Source organism: Bacillus rossius, chromosome 10 (assembly GCF_032445375.1).
Source record: "Bacillus rossius redtenbacheri isolate Brsri chromosome 10, Brsri_v3, whole genome shotgun sequence".
NCBI classification, from domain to species: Eukaryota; Metazoa; Arthropoda; class Insecta; order Phasmatodea; family Bacillidae; genus Bacillus; species Bacillus rossius.
The window spans coordinates 38,762,671-38,769,791 of record NC_086337.1 but is presented as its reverse complement, the minus strand read 5'-3'; the positions used below and the strand labels follow the sequence as shown (position 1 = coordinate 38,769,791).

The 7,121-nt window shown below is 37.5% G+C and overlaps 1 protein-coding gene across 1 annotated transcript in view; it reads right to left on the bottom strand.

Annotated features, from left to right (window-relative positions):
- Positions 1 to 523: 523 nt before the first annotated feature.
- Positions 524 to 7,121, bottom strand: part of LOC134536004 (zinc finger protein Xfin-like) — a 68,665-nt gene continuing 62,067 nt past the window's right edge. Inside the window, exons 5-6 of the transcript XR_010075742.1 lie at positions 4,858 to 4,994; positions 524 to 974 (exon numbers count right to left, since the gene is read on the bottom strand). The gene's annotated coding sequence lies outside the window, so the exon portion shown is untranslated. The remainder of the gene's footprint in view (positions 975 to 4,857; positions 4,995 to 7,121) is intronic.

The window sequence follows — 7,121 nt, the reverse complement described above, 5'->3', positions numbered from 1 at the left end:
AAGTCACCGTAGTTTATAAACCATGCAAGCACAATAAATAGGGACTGGAAATATTTGTGGTTTCGATGGCCTTCAGTATGTACTACACAGTCCCCTGTCTGGGGCAAATAACTTCAGTTCATTAGCTCCTGACTTTTGAGATGTCTCGACTGGTTTGCCTGTGATTTGATTCTTCTTTGGTTGACGGTTTCTCATTGACCGAGGGTAGTCCAGATGAACAGTTTAGCCGATAGCAAAAGCAGCTTTAGAGGTATATGCATTTTAATTGTAGTCCATCGCAAAATGAATCCTCCAATTTTTCCGGTCTTTACCTGTAACTTAAAAATGTTAAACAGTAGAAAACATACTTTTACCATGGGCTTCTTTTGATTTATCATAAAAACAAAGAAGTTAATAATTTGATTTTAAAAAGTTATTTTATCACTGGCTGCCATGCACAAAGTCTGCGTCTGTATAAGTTTTTGGAATCGTTCTCTTAATATATGGTTGGTGAAAATGGAAGACAGAACACTATTGCCTTGCGTAATTAATAAACCGGTACCATAAAAGTGATTTCTGAACATCTTGCATAGTTTATAAAGACAACCTAAGATGTCAGCTTTGAGCAAACTACCCTTTCAAAAACCTGTCATGCATAATCAGAAATACATGGAAGAAAAAAAAATAGTGACGTATTTTAGTTATGCAAAATATGTCATGCTACTTTAGGTTTGAAAAAAAGAGAAACTATTTGGATACAGTCAAAATGCTTTTTTTTTTCTTTAATTCCTACATAACTCCAATAAGCCTGAAGTTTTTTCTGTATGTATTGGTTGGTAGGAAATTCTTTATGCTTGATAACAAAAAATATAACCACAACTCTTTTCTGGCCACCTTGTAAAGACATCACTGTTTAGCTAGACATGATGACCACCCTTCATTTAATTTCGTTTCGTCTCAAGGTATCCTCCATATTCTGCAACTGCGGTTTTGTTCTAAAACCAAAACAGCAAAAAAAAATTTCAAACTGCATGCACATATACTTCACCATGAGCACAGCATCGAAATTATAAGTATGCATTTTCAACCATACACATTACTAAGTACAATCACACTATTTTCTACTGTAGTAATTGCGCCAAACTACTTCTCTAACTCTGGCTTTGTTTTGTAATTACATTTGCTGCCACATAAGTAAAAAAAATTAAAGCTTTTCTTTGTAATAAAGAGTATTTCATGGGCATAAATTAGGGAACCATTAAAATGGAAAAGGTACTAACTGTTGCATGACCAGGCTTTCTGTCACAAAACTGTACCATTTAGCCTTATATAACAGCTGAACATAAATGTGTACATTACATATTATACATCCAGAACAGAAGGCCAAAGTAATAGGGGGTGTGTAAATGTTAATTGTACAAAACAAATATTCTGTTAGTATATTCGCATGTTCCTTCCCAACCTTCAAAGGCCACCAGTGTCATTTCCTTTGCTGGGCAAACTGCAACTGCTTACGAGAACAAAGATGATGGTCCAGGAGAAGAGTTGAGTTGGACAGAAAAGTTTCTACCATGCATCATTTTAATGCTTGAACATGAGGTCCGCATTAGATTTTTATCCACATCTGGATTTTGTATAACCGGTGGGTTTGAACTTGCATCGTACACCCAGCTCCTCTGTTACTTACAAATAAACAAGGGAATTATTGGGTTATAAATTTAAACTACCTTAGTTTTAAATTCTATAGCTAGCGTTTTTTTTTTAATTGGTAGGAGTAATTTTGTGGGGAAAAAATGAAGGGAATTTGGGTAAAGATGGCGGACTCATGTGTGGCAACATAAACCTGTACATACCAAACAAAACTGTATTTCGTACATCCGCTACAATGGCATTTGATTTAATGTCTTGGTAAGTCTGAGGAATACCATCACATAAAGGAGAGTATACAAAATGTCAAGTAACTCCTTAAGACCAATGGCAGATCCAGGGGAGAGGGGGGGTTAGGGGCTAATGCTTCCTCCCCCCTTACAAATCTCAAATGAATCTGGATCTTAAATTATCCTACTTTCTTAGTATTAGTACTACACTAACCTACAGAACAAACTTTTATTTCCAGATTCTTCTTCTCTGTGATCACCACTTGTTGACATCATGCAGGCAGCAATACCCGACTCATATCTTAGTTACATTTGGAAAAGCTATGGCAGAAAGTTACTACCTGCAAGTGTCTGTTAAAAAATAGTCATTTGGAACAATGTGGCTTAACTATAGGCAGTTACTTAATATTAAATTAGATAATCCTTGTTTTGACTCACATATTGGTATACAAGTGACCTTGAGTATATAACCATGGCCTAGAACACGGATGGCGTATCAGTGGTGGCACACAACAAAATAATTCGGGCACGCCAATAATTTAAGAATCTATGTTAATTGGAAAAAAAATTGTATATATTTGACGTGTGACTGTATTGGTGTCAGAACGGTAACAGTGAGCAATCATTTCATTTTTAAATTGTATCCTTTGGTATGGCCAGTTTTCCAACAATAGAAAAGCAATAAGTGCAATCTAAGTGTCAATAAAAACACTTTCAATGTTGGTGGACTGAGGAATATGGCATGATTAATCAAGGTGATAAAGCGCAAATGTGTGTTTGTTTTAGGAACAGTGGTATGTAGAACATTGGCTGTAAATTGGCATTATGAAACCAATGACAAATATCTTTGTTAAAAAGTATCAGAGCAAAAGGAATAGACAGTCGAAGTCTATGATTAAATATGTCAGTAAGGATTGTTGTACAAATATCGCAAGTTTCAATGCACAGCATGGTAAACCTTTCAATGAGGATGAATTTTTAAGATAAAGATATTCCTTTATCTAGAAACACAATAAAAGACAGAATCCTGAAAATGTAAATGAACAACAAAAAATGATATCACGTCTTCTTTTATTTCACTATGTCTCAACAAAATATGCTCATTTAGTGATTTTGGTTCAATATTGCGTTGCTAACAATGTCAAAGAAGAATTGTGTTAACATCGTTGCAGACAACTACCAAGGGTACAGATATTTGTACAGCTGTTAAAAAATCACTCGCTGAGAAATAAATTGATTTATTTTAAAAAATTTCCATAATTTTATAGTGGGCAAAAAAAAATGGTTTCATCAATACATTTCAAACACATAGGACATGCAATTCTTGAATTCCACTGCATCATTCATCAACAAGCCTTGTGTGCTAAGGGTGGTTTTTTCTCCCTTGAAAATATAATGGCAGTAGTCACAAAAATAGTGAATGTCATATCGTTTCAGGTTTTAAATAAAAGAAAATTAGATGCTTTGTTGAAGTCCACTTGGTGTATATGTAATGGATTACTCACGTATAATAATGAATGTTCCCTGGTTGAGTTGTGGTAACGTACTTTAATGATTTTTTGGAAGAAATCGGGCTGTTTTTACAAATTGAGGGGAAGATTTAACAATTCCCTCAATTAATGGATATTATGTGGCTTTCAGAATTAATGTTTTTAAAGACTTGTACCAGCATTTCAGTTAATTGAACACAAAAGCTTCCACATCCAAATAAAACGATTATCATCATGATAGATCTCATTCGTACTGTTGAGGCTAAATTGCAGGTTTACAGTAATGATAATGCTACCAAAAACTACAAGTATTTCCCAAACTAGAAAAAAAATTACCAAAGATGTACACGAACAAATAGTCACTAAAGCATTTAAATCAGTAATTCATTCATAAATTAATGAATTTTCAGCCAGATTTTGTCAGTTGAAAGCATTATCGGAAACAGTCAAATTTATTGTGTAAACTGATGTGACTTCACTGGATAAATTAAACTTGTCTGAGATTGAAGAAATTGAAAATCAACTGGTTGACTTTCAGTCTGGCTCAGTATGGATTGAAAAATTTATCAAATTTGATAGAACGACTATGGCCAATACCAAATTATGGAATAGTGGAATTCAATTCCAGACATATTTAGCTCTCTGAACAATATTTCCATCCATGTATCCTTGTGAATCATTATTTTCAGAAATGAATAATATTAAAAACTTGCATCGAAACCGTTTGCCACATGACTCCAGTTCAGCTTGCAGTCTGCTAAAAGTAACAAACTATGAGCCTAATATAAGATATTCGTTTACTTTTTTTTAGTAGTGAGGTTTCAAAATTTGCACATTAAATGACAGGGACAAACTTATTTTCCTTCCATAAGGGTGTTTGCTGGAAGAGAGAGGTGAACAAGGGGAGAAAATATATATATATATATATATACACACACACACACACATATCCCTCCCCCCCCCTCCCAAAATTCCTAAAAAAGTCTCACTCCCACCAACAAATGGAAATAATTTCAAAGGAACCCCCCACCCTAGGAAATTAAATTCTGCGTACGCTCCTGGTCCTGTATTCCAGACACAGCGTTAAATTGGCGGCTCACCATCGCTGGAGTTGGTGGAGGCGACAAAGTGCTCTGAGCGGAGAGCCTTGCGCGACTTGCAGGGCCGGCGGCGCGTCCATATAGGTGAACTAGGCAACCGCCCAGGGCGCCAAGTAGCTGGGGGCGGCGCAGCACGACACATAACAGCTGATGCAACATGTTTAACGATTATTGAAACTAGATGAAATTGGATGTTTGGAATGTTTATATTTATATAAGTAATTATTTTAAGTTCACGGTGACCTGTTTATGATTTGTAATAAGTAAAAAAAAAAACACAAGCCTACTTACATTTGATTGTTGACAAAATCGTAGGCTTACGTGATGTATTTTGAGGAAGGGAAATTTTTTTGGTGGTGTCCGGGGAGGGGGGGGGGGCATTAAGGTATTTCGCCTAGGGCGTCAATTTACCTTGCACCGACCCTGGCGACTTGAACTCCTGGGGCAGCGTGTAGGACCGCGAGTCCATGTCTGACTTGTACATGGCCGGACCCTGCGGGTGCCTCCCCGAGCCAGAGTAGTTGGAGCCCCGGTCGCCGCTGCCGTCCCTGCACGCAACAGCAAAAATCACACTAACATTTTCTTTTATTTAAATAAACATAAAATAGTTAACATTTTGAGTTGCAAATAAAAAGTTTTTAAGTTAATAACATCTAGCTTTACTTTTACCCATTACTATCAATAGTCAAGATTTTTCAATGGCACGGAATGGCCATATTATTTTATTTTTCAAAAGAAATGGCACGTTCGCCGTTCATGGTCCACTGGCTGTGGCAGTAAGGATCCATCATCTTGACACTTTAATGTGTGTAGTGTCTACAGCAGCAGTGAAATCAATATTCAAGAAGCAACAACTTCTGGCACTGTCCTTTTAACGAAACTGAGAACTGTGTGCTATATTTGGTGATCGACTGTCATTTGGAGCTGCCGTGAAAATACAGGCATGTAAAGGACTCGCTTCACACTCAAGGAAGACTGTAGAAATCGAGAAACGCTTGTTTGTATTTGTAGCAGTGTAGAATTTTAAGTAATAATATTTTATTTGTTAAAAATGAACACATTTAATTTTTTGGACCTGTCACTTTTTTGAGAAATTGAGGTGACATTAAATTAAATTTTTGCATTGACAAGGAAGGAGTGAAATCAATCAGTAAATTAATGTGATATTTTTCTTAATTTCTAGGTCAATATTAAAAATTTTCCAAATCTGGCCAAGACCGAAATGTCCATATGCCATGGTAATAAATACTACTGCACTCTAACAGGTACAAATATTATTGCTAATATTGCGATGTGTGCACTATGTGACACACACTAGCGCTCCTTGTAACGATTACTGAAAACAAGATCGCTCTCTAGCAGTGTTTTAACTATCGCTCCTGTTTACTAGTATTGAAAATAACAGTTGGCGGCAGCACCCTCTAGCAGGTGATGCTATTATTCCTTAAAATTAAAAAAAAAATACACGTTCGAATGTGAGTTATTTTTATATACCTTATTTAATTCTGAGTCTTTTTAAATGTTTCGATTGCCATGTGTATGTTTTCCAACCCAGAGGTAGTCATGGTTCGATTCACCTCGCTTCCAATGTATTTTGTATAAAAAATTCAATTTAATATGTCGATGGGGGCTATAACAACATTGGTAGGTAATAGAACATCGACCGTACATTGTGTGATGCAGATTCTAGGAACCAATAGCAGAAACAAAGATGGTGGACATTATGGCGGCCTCCAGTGGACGAAAACTAAATGGCCGCTGTAACATCCAAGATGGCGGCTGTGATGTCAGAATCCAAAATGGTGAAAGTTTCTACGTGACAAAAGAGCAACATTATGTGAGTGGGGGAACCGATTTCAAAATGGCGGACAAGGGCAAAGGTCATACATAGATCTTCTAAGATGGCGGACATCGGCTCCCGAACCGTGAACCGGGACATACATTTTATACTACGAGGCTGGCCGGGGAGGCGCGATGCATGTGGCGCCCGCCCGTCTCTCGCCAGCGCGGTAATCGCGACCCGAGGGTTCTCCCGTTTCCAGAGCCACGTAATTAGGACGCCATTATTCTTGGTGCTTCGGGTGTCGAGTCGAAATTGTTGACGCGACAATTCAAACAGCTGCAAAACCTTTCCAAAGCAGGAGCTGAGAGGTGTATAAACCTGCCTGGACAGTGAAAAGAAGAGGGCGAGTGAGTGTGGATAACGAGCGACGGGCTTCGTGTTTGAAGAGTGGTGCATCGAGGACCGAAACAATCGGGACTACGTTGTGTGCGCGGCGGACGAGTGAGGCAGTGTGTTGTTATGACTGAGGTGGCGGTAAGAGACGAACGCAGTAGAAAGATTGATAAATTTGTGGACAGACAGTTTAAGCATTGTAATTAATAATAGTATAATGTAACACTGGTGTGCGGCATTTGGTAGCAATGTCATGAATGGAACAGAAGTCGCATATTGCGGAAATGTGTAACCACGGTGCTGTTCGGGTGTTTTTTTTTTTAATTTTCAAGTATTTTTTCTTTGCTTTTATCGGCGCCGTTTCATCGTTCAGTTTAAAATTTCTGACTGCTAATCAAATGATTCAATAGCCGACGTAGCTGCTCCGGCAGCGAATCTAGCGGCGGGTGTGGAAACTACGTATGATTCGCGTTCATAAATGTTGTTGAAAACATATTTT